Here is an 18,400-nt window from a genome sequence, read left to right as displayed (position 1 = left end):
ATAGACATTTTGGCTGGATATAGTAATCTGGATTGACATCTGTGGTCATTTAAAACTGGGAATACTTTGTTCCAGGATCTTCTGGCTTTCATAGTTTGCACTGAAAAGTCAGCTGTAACCCTAATTGGTTTTTCTTTATATGTGACTTGTTGTTTCTCTTTTGCAGCTTTCAGTATTGTCTCTTTGTTCTGTAAGTTTAGTGTTTTACTATGATGTGCCATGGAGAGTTTCTTTTCTGGTCCTGTCTGTTTGGTGTTCTATATGCTTCTTGTATTTGTATGGGCATGTCTTTCTTTAATTTTGTTAAGTTTTCTTCCACAATTCTATTGAACACCTGGTCCATGCCATTATCTTGGGGTTCTTCTCCTTCCTGTATGCCTATAATTCATAAGTTTGGTCTTTTTATGGTGTCACACAATTCCTGCATATTCCAGTCTTGTTCTTTCTTAAATTTTTCATAATCTTTGCTTGAGTGGTATAGTTCTTCAACTTTATCTTCCAGTCTTGATATTCTATTTTCCATTTCATTCATCCTGTTGGTGAGGCTTTCTCCTGTCATTTCTAATTGGCTTACCGAGTGTTTCACTTCCTTTTCATTTCAGCCTGAGTAGTCTTCAATGTTTGTAGCTCTTTTCTGAATTCATTCAGAAGTTTATCCCTATCTTCCTTCAGTTCTTTTATTTCTTTGTGTGATCTTTAAATTCACTGAATTCTTTCACTATGCTTATAATTGTTCTTTTGAGTTCCATGTCCTCCATTATCTCTAGGGTGTTCTAATTTTACTCCTCTAGAGGACTATTGGTATTTGGTGGGGATATGTTATTTTGGTTTTTCATGTTATTATTTTTTCTCTGTGATTTTGACATATGAATTTCTTTTGTAGTTTCTGATTCTTGTGTGAGACTCAAGCCTTCAAGTTTAGGTCTGCATCTTTTTGTAAACTTTTTGCGCCTTTGTGGTTTACTTTTTGGACATGAAAAGCTGGTTTGTCTAAGCTTTCAGTTCTCTCTTTTGATTTTATATTGGAGTGGCCAGATTGCTTTTGTCTTCAGGAGTTCCCACAGAGGCCCACCTCAGATAAGGATCAGATGTTCTCAGGCTTTCTCCTAAAGTCTGGCTCCCTCTAGGAAAGATGTTATCCTCAGGAATTTGTGGTTGGACCGGCCTGGGAGTAGGGTCCAGGAAAGACGCTTGTCTCAGGGAGCTGGTGGCTGTCCCACCCAAAGATAGAAAGGGAGATGGGGGTGGCAAGAGGCCCCAAGGGCTCCTGGGGACTGCAGGGAGGAACTGAGTTGAACTTGATGCAAAGAATCAGGAAGCTGAGAGGTCAGCCCTGGTGTCCAGGAAAGAAGCTGGTGGGTTGTGCAGCCCAGGGAAGCAGAGGGAGGTGAGGGCAGGACCAAGCCCAGAGGGCTCCCGGTGACCACAAGAAGGAACTGGGTTGGTCTGGATTCAAAGGATCAGGAAGCAGTGGTGGTTCCCCTGGTGTCTGCGTTGAAATATGTAAATCCCTAAATGTAATCTACCATGTAACCAAACTCAAGGACAGAAGTCACATGATCATCTCATTATATGCAGAAATTTCCTTTTTCCATCAATCCAACATCCTTTCCTAATAAAAGTCATGGAAAAATATAAGGATTCAGGGGACATATTTCAACACGATAAAATCAAAGTCCATAGCCAACATCTTACTAACAGAGAAAAACTCAAAGGGTTTCCACTAAAATTAGGAATGAGACTGCAACAGAAAGTTCTCAAAAGATTAAATGCAAATGACTGAGAAACATTTTTTAAACTATTCAACATCTTTAGCCATTTGGTAAATGAAAATTAAAACTACTTTAAGATTTCATCTTACTCTAGTCAATGTCTAATATCCAAAAATCAGTAACAAATGCTGGGGAGGATGTGGGGAAATGGAACACCTATTCACTGCTGGTGGGAGTGCAGACTGGTGCAGCCACTATGGAAATCAGTATGGCGATTCCTTTAAAAGCTAGAAATAGCTCTACTACATCATCCAGCCATTCCACTTATGGACATATACCCAAGGGACTCTATAGCCTACTACAGAGATCTACCTGCTCATCTATAGTCATTGATGCTGTATTCATAATACCCAGGAAATGGAAACAACCTAGAAGCCCACCAACTAGTGAATGAATAATGAAAATATTATACTTACACAATGGAATACTATTCAGTTGTTAGGATAATGAAATAGAAGGGAGAAGGAAAAAGAAGATGGAGGAAATGAGGTGTGCTCTGGGGACCCAGCCTCAGGGCTGGGGGCACAAAGGCTTCCAAAAGTCTGAGTGAGTGTGGGACCCTAGAAATGGGTACACCCATGCTGAAGCTGCAAGCACCCCACCCTGCTGCATTCCTATAAGCCTGGCTTGCCTGAGGGCTAGGCCTCTGGGCAGTATGCCAGTACCTACAGAAGACTTTGCCTTCATCACTCAGATGATGAACCCCAAGGATGATCAGCACTGATTGCCAGGGTCAGGCAAGAAAGGACTTGGCAAATCAGAAAGAAAACCAGAAAACTAAAACAGTGTGGGCTCAGCTGAGGGCACCAGAGTAATGATGGTAATGCTAATGTCTCTCCACAAAATGTGATTTCAGTAAGATTTCTCATCGCTGTTTCTCCCTGGCCATGGAGGAAGATGTGAAAATATCAGACACCAAAGGGAACCAATTGAATCCTTGGCAATGAAGAAGAGGACATTCATCCATCTGTCTGTTTTTTTTTTTCCCAATATTTCTGTTCCTCTAGTTAGAAGAGCAAGCCAGCAAGTAACTGTTGCTATGTTTTCTGCAAGGAAGCCAAGATTCTTTTTCTTAAACACAGGTATAGTCACATAGACAGAGCAATGGAGACAGGAAAAGGGTAGCAACCAGCATAATTAAAATTATGAGCCCTCCTATGAGCATGGAACTGTGGTTGACTCCCATGGGCCAGACATTGTGTTCTAGTCCCATGAGCCTGAAGCTGAGGTCCCCACAATATAAATGTGGAGCTGTAGTCTCCTCCCATGAACCTGGAGCTGTGATCTCTTCCCTTGAGACTGGAGCTGTGATCCCCTTCAGTGAGCCTGAAGTGGTGGCCTTTTCACATGAGTCAGAACTGTGGTCCCCTCAAACCATAGCTGTGATCGCCTGATGTGAGCTGGAGCTATGTTCACACCCATGAGATGGATTTGTGGTCCCTCCTGTGAGCTAGAGTTCTGGGCTACTGTTGTGAGCTGGAGCTGTACTCCCCTCCTGTGAACCTGGTGCTAAAGGGCCTTCCCATGAGCTGGATCTGTGGTCCCCTCCTCTGAGCTAGAGCTGTGTTCCTCTCCAGTGAACCCTGAGATGTGGTCTTCTCCCATGATGGATTTGTGGTCCACTCTCATGATTCTGGAGCTGTGGTCCCCAACTGTGAGCAATATTTCCTCATTCCTCTGGTGGTGGGTTGATGGTGAACCAGGTTGGAGGATGGGGGACTTCCCAACACTGGGCAGAAGTTTTGGCATTCTCTGAGTGGCTTCATTCCTTACAGCCCCCTCTCCTGACTTCCCAATTTGTGCATGGCAGTGACTTTGCCTCTGTGTTGGATTTTTGCTGGGGGCAGGGGACATTTCTGTCATTTGCATATTCTAGTGTTGGGAGAACTGAATCTGTAGAATGGACTTCCTACCTCCCTTGATGGCCAGCTATGGTCTTGACTCCACACATTGTCCTGGGCATCCAGGCCTTGATGTTGGATCTTACCCATTGTGAGGCACCAAGAGGTTTTCCATCATTTTTCTATTATTATTCTTCTACAGTCCTAGTGTTCCTTCACCTGTACCCTACAGAAAATGTAAAACACCAAATTGAGCTTCTTTCTGGAGATAAATATCAGTCTTGGAAGTTTAAAACAAATTTTAATGTACTCTAATAACTAAACTGATATAACTCTTAAATTGAAAATATGTATTTGTATGTTAGAATGTAAATTCACAATTTTATATTCCTACTACAACTTTGAGCATTATTAACGACAAAACTGTTCTATCAAGTTTCAACAATACTTGGACATTTCTCATTGTTGCTATAATGTGAGTTTGGCATTCATTCCCCATCCAAATTCTCCAACCTATAAAAAGTTTTTCAATGTAGTCATGTTACTTTTTTTTAAAGGAATGCTAATAAAAACTGAAATAATGAAATTCATAAATAAACAGATGGAAATGGAAACATTCATCCTGAGTGACATATCCCAGAGTTGGAAAGACAAGCATCACATCTTCTCTCATGTGGATTCTAGCTTTGATTCTTTAGCTAGCTTTAAAGAATCTTTGATTCTTTAGTGTGCTTCAATTGGAAAAGCCATAGATGTCAGGAAACTAGTAAATGGCCATTGCGTGAATTTCCATGGGAAAGGAGATAAAATATAGTGATATAAATGGGCAAAAGGGGGTCTGGAGAACTGGCTCAGTGGTTAAGAACACTGGCTTGTCTTGCAGAAGACCCGGGTTTGATTCCCAGTACTCACATAGTGAGTAATAACCATCTGTAGCTCTAGTTCAAGGGGATCTGACACCCTCTTCTGACCTCTGCAGGCATTGCACATATGGGTGTACTTACATGCATACAGGCAATACACTCATACACATAAAATAAATTTAAAATAATAAAAATAAAATATTAAAAAATAACTGGGCAAAAGGGAATAATGTAATAGGAAAGATTAATTGGAGTGGGGAATGGGAAGGCAGGGTAGAGGAGGTAGTGTGGGGAAGAATAATTAACGCTAGGGACTTTAGGAAAAAGTCATATGGAACTCCACTACTGTAGAAGCTCCTTAAACTATATACATATACAATGTATAAAATGTTTGAATGTAGTTACCCTGTAATGGGGATACAGTGGTCCTACTAGACACCACAGGCTAGCAAACAAAAAGTCCAAAGCCAGTGATGGACTCCTCCTTTTGGCATTATTGACCAGGGGTATTCTATAGACTCTCAAACAATAATGGTTGCTGCTATTTTTCTTGATTATCTGCCAGAACTTGACCCTATGGCTGAAGACACTACATACATGAGTCATAGAACAAGTAAGGACAGAAGGGTGGCATGAATGTTATGGGAGTGACCAATCACTTTCTGAATGGATTTAAGGCCTGCTTCACAAGATGGTGCTCATACTTGGCACTGTTATCAATACCAAGAATCTGTGACCAGATAGGCCTTAACATTTATATGTGAAATCTGATGGGTGGGCTATGGGTGGTGCAGAGGGGGGAGGAGGTCTAAATTTGATTAAGATCTATTATATGAAATGCACAAAACTCATTAAAATATCCATTAATAAAGAATCTGTGACTAGAAAACTCAAGGGTGGTAGGGTAGAATCTACTGCTGTTATTCTGCTAAATGGACTGTGGTGGTTTGAATGAAAATGGCTCCCATAGGTTCCAAGTATTTGGACATTTTTCCCCACTTGGTGGTGCTGTTTTGGGAGGTCTTAGAAGCTGTAGCTATCCTGGAGGGGCTTAGAGAGTTCTTAAGCCTTGTTGGATATCAAGTTTCTCCCTTGCTTCCTGAGCCTGCTTGAAGATGTAGAGTTTAGCTTCTGCTCCTTCTCCAGCCACCTCTGCTGCCATGCCTCCCCACCAAGACAGACTGTAATTCCCCTGGAACCAGAAACTCAAATAAATTATTCCTTCTATAAGTTGCTTTGGGTCAGTGTTTCTATCACAGCAACAGAAAAATAGCTAAGACGTGGACATGGTATTAATTTGACTTCTAATGTCTTATTGCTATGCCCATAAATTAGTGCATCTCTCAACTCTCACCAGAGAGTCTTCTTTTTTCAGCAGGTGTTGAGCAACACAGAAACTCACAACTGATCAGTTCAGAGAATAAGAGACTGCAGAGTGCTCAAACCTAAATGGGACACCTATATCATATCCTCTCCCCGACCCCCAAAGTTTAGGGATCATTGTGGAAGAGGGGGAGGAAAGATTGTAAGAGCCAGAGGCAGTAGATGAATATAAGGAAATTGTGTTTCCTAGACACCACAGGATAGTTGCACATATGAGCTCTTAGATCTTGTGAAAGATGCAGGAGACCTATGCAAGCTCAAGCCTCACATAATTCCAGCATGGAGGTTGAGAGGTGGGCAAGAATTTTCAACTCTGTCTGAGTAATTAATAGCAATTGATAACTGCTGAGAGAGGAAGAGTCAGTTTTCTTCAGGGGTGTGATGCCAGGTAGGTTGACCAGGCTCCTGGGGATGGACCAATATCCAAGAGCACTTGGAGAACATTTTAGATTTCGTAAGTCTTTAAAAAAATAATATAGGACATGATAGGGGTTAATAAATTGGAAGTAAAGTTGTACTAGGGGGTCTAAATGTGATAAAAATATATCGCTAAAAATTTTAAAACTGAATCTCCACCTACAGAAAAATGAAACTTGAGCCTTATCTTTCAACCTGAACAAGAGTCAAGTCCAAACGGACTAAAGACCTCAATGAAAACCTGAAACTCAGAAACTGCTAGAAGACAACATAGGCAGCACCCTCCAAGATAGGAAAGGACTTTCTAAACCAGACACAAGCTCAAGGCACTAAGGTCAACAATCAACACGTGGGACCTCATTAAATTACAAAGTCTCTGTATAGCAAAAGAAACAACTAAGGAAGGGAAGAGGAAACCCATTGAGTGGGAGAAAATCTTCACCAGATACACATCTGACAGAGGATTAATATCCAGAATATGCAAAGAACTCAAAAAAGAAATAAGAAGATAAATGACCCAATAAAGAGATAGGCAATAGACCTAAACAGAGAGTTCTCAAGCAAAGAAATAAAAATGGCTAAGAAGCATCTTAAAAAGTGCTCAACATCTTTAGTAATTAGAGAAATGCAAATCAAAACCACTTTAAGATTTCATCTTACCCCAGTCAGATTGTCCAACATCAAGATAAATGAATGGCTCCAAATGCTGGAGAGGATGTAGAGAAAGAGGAACATTCATTTGCTGCTGGTGGGAATGCAAACTCATGCAACCACTATGGAAAGCAGTGTGGAGAACCCTCAACAAACTAAAAATGAACCTACCATATGATCCAGTGATACCACTCCTTGGCATATACCCAAAGGACTCAACATACTGTAGAGATGCCGGTACATCCATGTTTGTTGCTGTTCTCTTCACAATAGCTAAGAAATGGAAACAACATAAATGTCCCTCAACTGATGAATGGTTAATGAAAATGTGGTACATCTTCTCTGGAGTTCTACTCAGCAGTAAGAAAAGATGAAATTATGAAATTTCCAGGTAATTGGATGGAACTAGAGAGTGCTGTACTAAGTAAAGTAACACAAATGCAGAAAAGCAAGCAATGTTTGTTTTCCCTCATTTGTGGATTGTAGCACCAATCCCTTACATGTGAGTATATAAATTATGAAGTAACACCAGGAGCCAGGTAAAGGCAAAGGATACATGGAGGTAAAGGAAAAGAAACAACCTGAAAGGGAGATAGTAGGTGTCCTAGTCTGTTTCTCTATTGCTGTGACAAAACACTCTGACCAATATCAACTTGGGGAGGAAAGGGTTTATTTAGCTTACATATGCCAGGTCATGATTCATCCGGGAGCCCAAGGCAGAAACCTGGAGGCAGGAGCTGGAGTACAGGCCATAGAGGAATTCTGTTTACTGGCTTGCTCCCCTGGCCCCTGCTCAGCCTGCTTTCTCATGCAACACAGGCCCACCTGCCCAGCGGTGGCACTACCCACAGTGGGCTGGGCCCTTCCACATCACTCATCAAGAAGATGCCCCTCAGACATGGCCACAGGCCAGGCCAATAGAGGCAATTCCCCAATTGAGGCTTCCTTAACCCACATGTGTCAAGTTGACACTAAAGCTATCCAGCACAGTAGGGAACAGATGTTACCTGAGGGAGGTGGAAAAATTGTGAGTAATCGGCAGGGAGGAGAAGAGGGAGGGACATGCAAGGGATCATAGTGTGGGGGAGCCAGGAAAGTCAGAAAAGGAAAGATGGTGGGAGTTGGGAGGTATTGGGGGGAGGGTGGGGATAATGAGGTCACTGTGCCTAGGAGGGGAGGGAGAAGGGAGGCCAGGTGGGAGGAAAAAGAGTAGCGATGAGTGAATCTCAGGGGGCTAAGAAACCTAGAGGGAAAAGTGATGCCCTACAAACCCTATGAGAAATGCACGTAGAGTGTCTGAACATTAACGCATATGTATACTTAAGAGCTGCTTGGAAGGGAAGGCAGTGTGAGATAGAAGACACCACCCTCAGAGCGATAAACATGCCATACAGCATTCATCAACAGAAACTTCTTTCTGCAACAGATGGAGGCTACTGCAGAGCTGCACATCTGGTTAGGCATAGAGAGCATACACCTGGGAGATGCCTGGTACTAGGTGACATATCTACAGCCGAATCTCTACTACCAAGGCTCATGGAACATAGTGGAATAAGGGGTAGAGAGAGGGCTGATGCACCCCTCGACTCTCACCAGTGAGGTTTCCATGTATCAGAGTGTGATACATACAGAAGGCCACAACTGGACAAGTTTTGGAGAATAAGTGTGGGATGGGACTCCTATAGGGAACCTCACCCACCCATGGCTCAGGGACCAATATGGAAGAGGAGGTGGAAAGATTGTAAGAGCCAGGGCTGGTTCATGAACATATGAGGTGGAGGGTTCCAGGACAATGGAGGCTTGCTCATTTGTGCCTGCAGCAGTGGTGGTGGCCAATGTGAGACCCATGTCAGCTCAATTAAACAAGGGCCTAAAGGGGAGGTGAGAAATAGGTGGCAGGTCGGCACTGGATAGAGAACTATTTGAGACTGGTTGCTGCTGGGTGAAGGAGAGTATGTGCTGCTGGGTGAGGGAGAGTATGACTTACATACAACCACTAGATGGGCTGACTAGACTCCAGTGGATGCATTTACACTGAAGGACATTTGAGTACAAACACTTGAATGAACAGGACTCAGCATGTATGGCAGATTGCATAGGGTTCAGTCTGGTGGGGAGGGGGAGGCATGGATAGGGGGGGTCTGGATGTGAGTGGGAAATATTGTATGAAATTTTAAAAGCTCAAAAATATTCTATAAGAATAATATACATATATAAATATATTACCTTACTCATTCTATAGTCTTTGTAACTATGCATAAATTTTTCAACTGTTTAAAATGAACTTGAATTTTTTAGGGTTAAATGAATGTTTTTAGAAGAAAATTTAAAAATTGTTTGCAAATATTATTTGTAACATTTGTTAATAGATGTGAGATTCATGTCATTCAGATAAAGCTTATTTAAGGGCAAGCAAATCATTTAGGTGATTGATTATATTAGTTTATATTAATATTTTTTAAATTATTTATTTAATAACCACATGATTAGAAGAAGCGTTTCATTATAGCTTTAACATATTCAATAATAATTTCCAGAGCAAAGATACATCTCTTTCAAAAGTGGCTGTAAATTTTTAGTTCATAGTTGAATTAATATAGTTATACAATATTGATTTAAAATTCTATCGAAAGCGTTAGCATGAATAAAAATCTGATTTCTAAGAATACAGATTAAGGATACAATAATCTTGTAGATGATCACCTATAGAAAGGTACTAAAATTATACAAAGCAACGACTCTCCACAAGCTGTGTTACATTACATGCAAATTGATTTGTCATCTCTTTAGATAAGTAGAATAACATACCTGTTAAAAGCTAGCTTCTTGGTAGAGTTTTGCTCAATATAAGGAAGGGTGTATAAATTACTGGAGGTTTTGCTGAGGTTCTCATATCTTGTTCTCAAAAGAAAGTTCTCTGTTCAGAATTGCATATGATAAATTTATGAATCCTAAAATAGATTGCCATTTCCAAAGCTCAGAGAAGTACAGTGGAATCAGTGGTGTCTGGCCTTGCTTATTAATTCCACCTCTCTAATTCCTTCTTCAAAATTCATACTTCCCTCCTCCCAGTGGAGAATCTTGGAAGGGTAAGCTCTGGAAAGAATAGAATAGAACCATCATGTATTATATAATAGAACACACAGTTACAAGGTTTTGTTTTGGTTTTGGTTTTGTTGAGACAGGGTTTCCTTGCAGTCCCAGCTGGCCTGGAACTTGCTATGTAGACTAGGCTGACCTCAGTCTCACAGAGATCTGCCTGCCTTTGACTCCTGTGCACCACTATGCCCTGCCCAATTAGAGGTTTTATGGGAACTATAAAACCCAGCAAATCTCATGTTGCCAGAAACACTAGGATGAACATTATACTCCAAGATGAGTATCCTTTCCAAGAGAAAGATATTTGTGTGCATATGTATATATGAGCTCTTAGAAAAAAAGGCAATAAACTATAACTTCACTATAGAAGATAATCAAACAATTAAGAATTCAAATTCTGGGCTGGAGAGATGACACAGTGGTTAAGAATGTATAGTCCTCTTCCAGAGGACCTGAACTTGGATCCCAACACCCACATCAGGTGGTTTACAACCACTTGTAACTCTGGCTTCAGGGTATCCAATACCCTCTTCTGGCCTCTGAGGGCATCTGGACTCACACTCATATACCCCCACACACATGCACATAATTTAAAAAACTTTAACATAAATTTAAAGTATTCAATTTCCATCAGTTACTGAGGATTTTGTCCTTAGAAATTTACACAAATTCGTGGCTATTTAATGTATGGCAAACTGGAAGATGCGACTCATGACTCAGGAGGCATCTATGGGAAAATTCATAGTCACTTACTGGTATTAAACATATTAGCAATTTCACAAAACATCTGTATCTCTACAAATTTCTGCCCTTTTTCATCTGTACAATTCAGATTAGGAATTTGGAGAAATAGCATTAAGATGTTATTTCTTGCACAAATCTCTCCTGAATTCATTTACCATGCAGTGTGGGAGGCAGTCAGAACTAAGTTATTGGAATATGTCATAAGTCATAGGATATGAGTCTAGACGGTAGAACCGAGACAAGCACATGTAGACGGTCACGTGGAGCATAACAGAGTTGCTTTGTGTGAATACAAAATTGCGCCTAAAATTTAGGCTGTCAGTCCCAATGTAGAAGCAGTAGTAACACAGGCAGAATCAGCAATGGGTAATTAAAGTGTTCATAGAGAACCTAGGTGTCAAGTTCAGAACCAAGTCAGATGCAGGATGGCTGGCATTAATAGAGAGGGATTTTGACAGCCCGGAGCTCTTTTTCCTCCCATACCTTACCAGTGAGTCTTCTATTGCAGCCTTCTGGAAGCCCTATGGGGAGAACCACAGAAGCAGAGAGCCAGTATTAGTGCTTACTGCTGAATGCTGAGAATTGCAACCTGGAATGACTGCCCAGCAATAGCATCACCTCGCTTTCACCTCTCAACCCCTACTCACCTGCTCGCTCTTCTTTCCACCTTCCATCTCCTAAACACTTTTTTTTTTGTTTTCTCCCGCATCTCTGAGGGTGTTCTTAGAACTTTTATGAATAGATAATTCCTGTCTCTACTGAATAAGGGCACATTAATACCATTCCTTAACTGTAAATTTGTCCCCAACTGGCTTTTGCTCTATGCTTGCAGCTACATGGCACAGCAGCATGTCCACTGCATTGCTTTTTCCCAGGCTTTTGAAATAACCCGCCACATCTCTTCTTATACAAGTGTTCTTACATGAGCTGTGAACACATAGGATGCAATGGTCTGTGAATCTCTTGAAACAATAGTGAAAATTTGGGTAAATTTTCTAATTTTAACCATCCTTAAGAAAAAATTCATGGTTTTCATTGGATTTTCAGAGAGGCTGGTGATATAAATTGGGGAACTCTTAATTTATGGCATCAACAGATTCATTGACTTCCTGACGTTCTCTTTCATGTGTAACAATAGTCCCACTACCACAATCACTAACGGAATCTGTTCAGAACTTTACAACTTACAGTATTCTTTAAATACTCTTTTGTGTTCACGGCCCCATTTGATGTTCATGACATTCCTGAGGAAGGGCAGATCTTATATCGACTTAAAATTGAGGAAAGTCACACTCAGAGAGATTAGGAATCACTCAACAAATAAGCACAACAAGGACCAGAAGTTGAGTTTTTTTATTGAAAGAGACAGCTCTTTCCTACCTACTTGGGCCTCTTTTTTGGGCTGCATTTATTTTTTTTGTCTCTAGTATTCTTTGATGCTATAGAAAAGTTGGTTTGTGTTTTTCCCAGATTTCCCCTTTCTAAATGGAGAACAGCTACACAAAGTGTTCTGGTTTTTTTTTTTTTTTGTTTTTTTTTTTAATCTTCAGGCCTTGGATCTTTTCCAGTGTACTTAGAAACAAAATGATTCACACATTTAAAAGATACAGTAAGTCAGTAAATTAAGGAACTAACTGTGGTGCTGGCTTAGATTTGCTAAATGACCTTAAACAGAACAGTTAATCTTTCTTTCTCAATTAATCTGTAAAATGAAGTTAGAATATATCTCATACCAGTACAGTAACAATTAATCCATAATAAACTTAGAAATTCATGCATACTATGTAAATAAAAATGCTTCTAATGCTATTTTGAACAGGTCAGTTTTTACTGAACTAAATTAATAATAAAAATTCTTGTGGGTATAAGATTGAATGTGTAATTCATTTCTTGATTAGACTGTTTATAAAAAAACTCATACTTTTTTCTGCATTTCTGGTTGATTATTTCTCTCACTAAATTTACTGTCTCATCAAAGCAGTATTTGTTTATTTGGAGAATCATTTAGTGTGTATTGGACTATGGGGACCTGAGATGGAACTTTTTCCATTTAAGAAAATAGCCACTCTGTATTTAGATTCCTGTAGGGGACACTTTAGGAGAGTAATGTTGCTATATCATGCCTACAAAATACCTCATCTGGGCCTGGAGTCTCTGATATATCTGTTCATTCAAGATAGCAGCACTTAGCAATTCAACAAGATGTAAGTTGGCTAATCAACAAAGCCAGTATTCTCTAGGGGTTGGAACAACACTTCCTCTGTTTGACTCTGGTTGCTCGGAAGTTGTTTTAAGTCCAGCACTGTTGGTGAAGTTTCCCCTGGTGCACTGAATGCTCATGCCATGTCAAAAGGCCTTGACCTTTTCACTCATAGAACAAAAAGACTGGAAACAAATTATGCTCAGAGAACTGGTCAAAGGATAACAACTACAACATGAAAGAAAACAAAGAGCCTGACCCTCTAAACAAGTGACGAACACAAATTCCAAGATTTAGAGCATGATCTTCAGAGGACTGTCTCTTTAACCAACTTTTATAAAAAGTATATGTGCATTTGCCTTTATGTGCTCTGAAACTTCCCACACTTACTCTGCCTTGGCTCCCTGTGCAGAACACAATGGACCAACTACTGTTCTTTCTATTCCCTCATTCTACTGGATCTATTCCAGTTTGTGAGCTGTCCACCACTGAGATGAGTCTTCAGAGATCCTGACTCATCTGCAAATTCTGCTCCTCGTTTCTGAGAGTATATTTAGTGTGAAAAACTGGAGGATGCAGCATACCCAAACACATGCGAGGGTACAGAATTTGAGTGGGAGGGAGAGGACAGGGCTGAAATAGAACTGTAATAAGCAAAGAATTGCAGGCCTGGCCGAGCTTCCCCAGCGATGTAGCTGCAGCAACACCTACAGTTCCTGGCCAAGAATGGCACGCCATGTGAACGATGAAAACGAGAACTTCCTGGTGACTTCATTTAGAACAAAGGAAAACATACTCTGTAAAACACTCTTAAGATAAAAAAATAAAGGTAGAATTAATTTGTGCTCTACTATGGTTCCAAATAGAAGTAAACATAATCTTTCTTTGTATTAGAGTAGTTAGGCATTGCTGGCCTCAGAGCTGCTTATCTGTGGTAAGAGGGCTGACATAGCCCAGAAGTTTATGCTAGAGCTTCTGCAGCAAACCCAAGATGAATTTGGTACAATTGCTGGAACCACTTTTCTCTTCTTCTCCTCAGCCCTGTTCCTGAACACAAAGTCTTGCCTTAATGAATTAGGCCATTGTTTGAATGTTCTCTTCAAACACATGTATGGAAGCCTTGCTGTGATCTCTTGGCTACAGTGCTCAGCATGTCATCAGTGCATCAGTGTGCTGACCCCAGAGCAGCACTGGATAGCAGTGATCACAAAAGCTGACCACTAAGGGTCTGTAGGACAACACAGTACATGGGTAACCCAAGAAGTTTTCTGTGACTTAACTGATTACCCTTCAGTCTGTCTGTCCTGTCTCTTTGCTTTATGACTGGGGTAAGTCTCTCCCTTTCTGTGGTGACTGCATTTTTTAGCCTACTTCTCCCGCCTTTCTCCCTTGTCTTTATCATTTTTTTACAAAGTAAGATTTGTAATTAGGGAATATATTCATTGTCCGAAGTAATAGGTTAATAGTAACATTTTCCTGTCAGTGGATAATACATTTGGGTCATCTCTCCCTATTCATTACCCTATTCAAACTCTCCTTCCTGCTGGTCTTCCTCTTTCCAGGTAGTCTCCCTTCTGTGTGTCTTACCTCTTTCTGTTGGTGTATATTCATTGGACATAGTGTCAGGTTTCATATGCTTTTTATTTTATTTAGTTAGTTTTTATGAGAGTAATCTCTCTTATGTTCCCTAAGCTGACCTTAAACACATGATTTTCCCGTTTCTACCTCCTAAATGATGGGATTCCAGGTGTGTACCATCATGCTTAGCTCTCTACCTCTTGTTCACTTTGTCTTTTCCTAGTTGTTTCCTCTCACTTTTATCCATTTTCAATTGATCATAACACTGACTTAACATGCTGTAAATCTCTGCAGAACAGTTTATATTTTTTGTCCTTTAATAATCAAAGTATTATATTTCTTTCTTTGAAAACAATTGACATTTTTGTTTTCAATGTGTATGAAATTTTGCTTTCTCTTATTTCTTAGTAAATTAATAACAAGAAGTAGAAATCTATAATTCTAATACGCATCCTAAAGAGTTTTCAAAGAAGAGTTAGATATTTCTCCATTTTGGTCCAAATAAACAAGATTAAAGAAAAATTATAGCACAAAATGCTTACAGTGACTCCATAAAATTTTGAATTCAGCATATATATTACTGGCAGGAAGGCAAATTGATTCCATTCTCTCTTTCTCTTTCTTTCTTTCTCTCTCTCTCTCTCTCTCTCTCTCTTTCTCTCTCTCCCTCTGTGGGTCTGTGTCTCTCTATATACATATATAACAGTATAATACATATTATACATAAATATACACAAATATTCTATAAGAGCATACATTTTTTTCTACAAGACCACATGTATATACATGCAGCTATATAAACACATAAATATTTACACCTTTAGAGAAAATAATTTGTCTTAAAGTAGCAATTCCAAATTTTGGGTAAGACTGTGGGCACTATGATGTTTTGCCTAGTATTACTCCTGTATTTGAATTATAGCAAGCATATACTTGATTATAGGAGAAAGATGAAGCAAAGTTTCAGTGTTCAACGTACTAAGTAGCACTTTACTCTGATAATGAATAATGGTTTGAGCAGGATATTATAATATGAAAGACATGGTTATGATATGATGTCACACTTATGCAATAAAAATATATGTGCAGAACAAAAAACAAAGATTTTAAATATGACTAGTAGAATTATTTCCCCAAATTTTTACATTGTCAGTGTTTATTAATATGTATAGAACTTATTGAAACACAAGCAAATAAATAGACCATTCACTATCCTCAACACCTCTATAAAATTTGGTTGTAGGGTTTTCAGAATCTTAATGTTTTTAGATGTGTTAATAATTTCGAACAATCATGAATAATATCTTTCAAACTTTAGAAATATTTAAAGGTTTGACCACTAACACTTAAAGAGGAAAAATTGTATTTGAACATGTGGCATCTCTTGATGAGCTTTGTTTGTATTAGTGTAGAATATTCCTGAATTGTGCCAAATAACAAAATATTGTTTTATAAATGTATCATTTTAAAACTCTAATCTTCATAGTATTGTTCATAGAGAAAATATAGAAATTCAGCATGATGTAGAATTTGGTATCACTGTAAGGAAATGAAAAATGTAAAATACAAATAGAATTCCTATTCCTGCTACAAAACTTAATTTTATTTAAAAAAATTCCACCTTACTTTTCACTTTAGGCCATATTTAGTATCCAAGGCTTATATATAACACAGCCAAATACATACCTGAACAATTGTGATTATGAGTGTTGTGTTAACAACTACTGCTATTCTATCAAAACTGTGAGCAGAGAATGGGTATTAATTAATGGGAGACATTACCAGGCGGGGAAAGTTGAGAGAGTATTCAATAAGCTGTCAAAACAGGAGCTGAATTCTATAGAACGGGTGTTCACATACCTGACAAAAATCGATCCTGAAACTTGGCTTTTCCAGTTTTGCTTAGAAACAACATTATCTACAGTCTCACCTACTAATCTTTCAGTAGCTCAGAATAATGGTGTTTATAGCAACAAAATCAAATTTATTTTAGTACCATTGAGATCAACAAAGCCACTGTGAATTGTGGCACAAAAGGAGAAAGTGGAGTGTACCTAGATTCATCCTGGGAGCTGTGTTATCTTGTAGAATTAAAGAACTCAGTAGGAGAGTACGCTTTGGAAAATAAATTGCGCCATCTATTCCAGTTAACAGAAGCCACAGAAAATAAACTGAAAAAAAAAATTTTTTTTTTTTGAGGCAGGCTTTCCCTGTAACCCCGGTTGACCTGGAAATCACTATGTAGACCAGGCTGGCCTTTATCTCAAAGATCCACCTCCCTCTGCCTCCTGAACGCTGGGATTAAAGGCGGGTACCACCATGCCCAGCTAGACTGAACTTTCAATGATAATTCTGAATACATCAATTTTATTGAAACATGTGTATCTAAAATTTGTGTGTGAAAAACAGATTACATAATAACATAAAAATGCAAATAAAATGTCTAAGATCAGCAAATTAAATTAGTCTTTCATATTTTTCAATAAATATAGTAAGGGATGAATTTGAAGGAAAAAAAATGATCTCTGCCTTGGTATCCCAAATTCTTTATCTCACAGTGGAAAAGCAAATTAAAGGAAAATTTCCACAACTTAAACATATGATACAGTGTTGATATATTTCTAGAAAGAGCCTATGGCTGTTCATGATCTGACAGACACTCAGAAGCACATTGTTAAGAAGAAAAGTCTTGTTCATCGTCTTGAGTCGACACATAAAGTTCTGACTTCCATTACTTCTTACGTTAAGAGCATTGACATAATGCTCTGTCAAAGCACGAGGAACACAGACTATAACTGGAAATTACAACAGAGAAAATACAAATAAGCAGTAAACATGGAAAAATGCTCTGCTTCGCTATTAATCATAACCTATAAATATGTCCATTTAAAAATAAGATAAAATGCACATAGCATAAAATTTAGTGTGTCAGGCTTGTCATTTTTTCTATACGAAACTCAATGGTAAAGGCATGTATTTGTGTGTGCAGTGGTCAGTACCATCTATCTCCATAACTCTTTTCATTTGGCAAAACTGAAATTCTCTATCCATTGAACAATAAATAAATCCTTATTTCTCTCTCCCCTGGCCTCTAGAATATACCATTCTACTTTCCATCTCTCTTATTTTCACTACTGCAAGGGCTTTATTCAAGTGGAATCACACAGATTTTTCTTTTTCTAACTGGCTTCTTTCACTTAGCATAATGTCCTCAAGGTTGTTCCCTGTTGTTTCATGTGGCTAAAGTTTCTTCCTTTTTAAGACTAATATACCCTTGGGTGCATAGACCGTGTTTTGCTTACGCATTCATCTCTTGGTGCACATTTGCATTGCTTCCCATTTTAGCTACTGTGAGTAATGGTTCTGTGAACACGGCATACAAATGGCTCTCTGGTATTCTGCTTTCAATTCTTTCAGTTATGTACCCAGAAGTGGGATTGTTGCATAAGCTGATAATTTTAGTTTTAGAAGCCATCATGCTGTCTCCTACCACAACTCAACCATTTAAATTTACAAAGGCTTAAATGGCAACCTGTGCATTTCTAGCACCAATCACTGAGGCAAGAACATTTGGAAGAGTGAAAGACTAAATGCACCTAAATATCCAACAAGATGATAAAATATAGTTTGTTCATGTTATGAGTGGCTCTACCACCGCTCGAATGAAGCTTGGATTACATGCATTAACACAGAAAAGTACCTATGGAATACAACTGATTTTCAAAAATCATATTACATAAGAGTTTGTATAAAGTGATATAATTTATGAAATTGCATGCTTATGTCTATAGTTGTACACATCTGTCTAGTCTTGGAGTAAATACATAGCCTGGTGAGTTGCTACTTTATTTT

This window comes from Nannospalax galili, unplaced genomic scaffold (assembly GCF_000622305.1).
Source record: "Nannospalax galili isolate Female #2095 unplaced genomic scaffold, S.galili_v1.0 scaffold918, whole genome shotgun sequence".
Taxonomy (NCBI): domain Eukaryota; kingdom Metazoa; phylum Chordata; class Mammalia; order Rodentia; family Spalacidae; genus Nannospalax; species Nannospalax galili.
The sequence above is the reverse complement of the archived record's forward strand: the minus strand, read 5'-3'. Positions refer to the sequence as shown.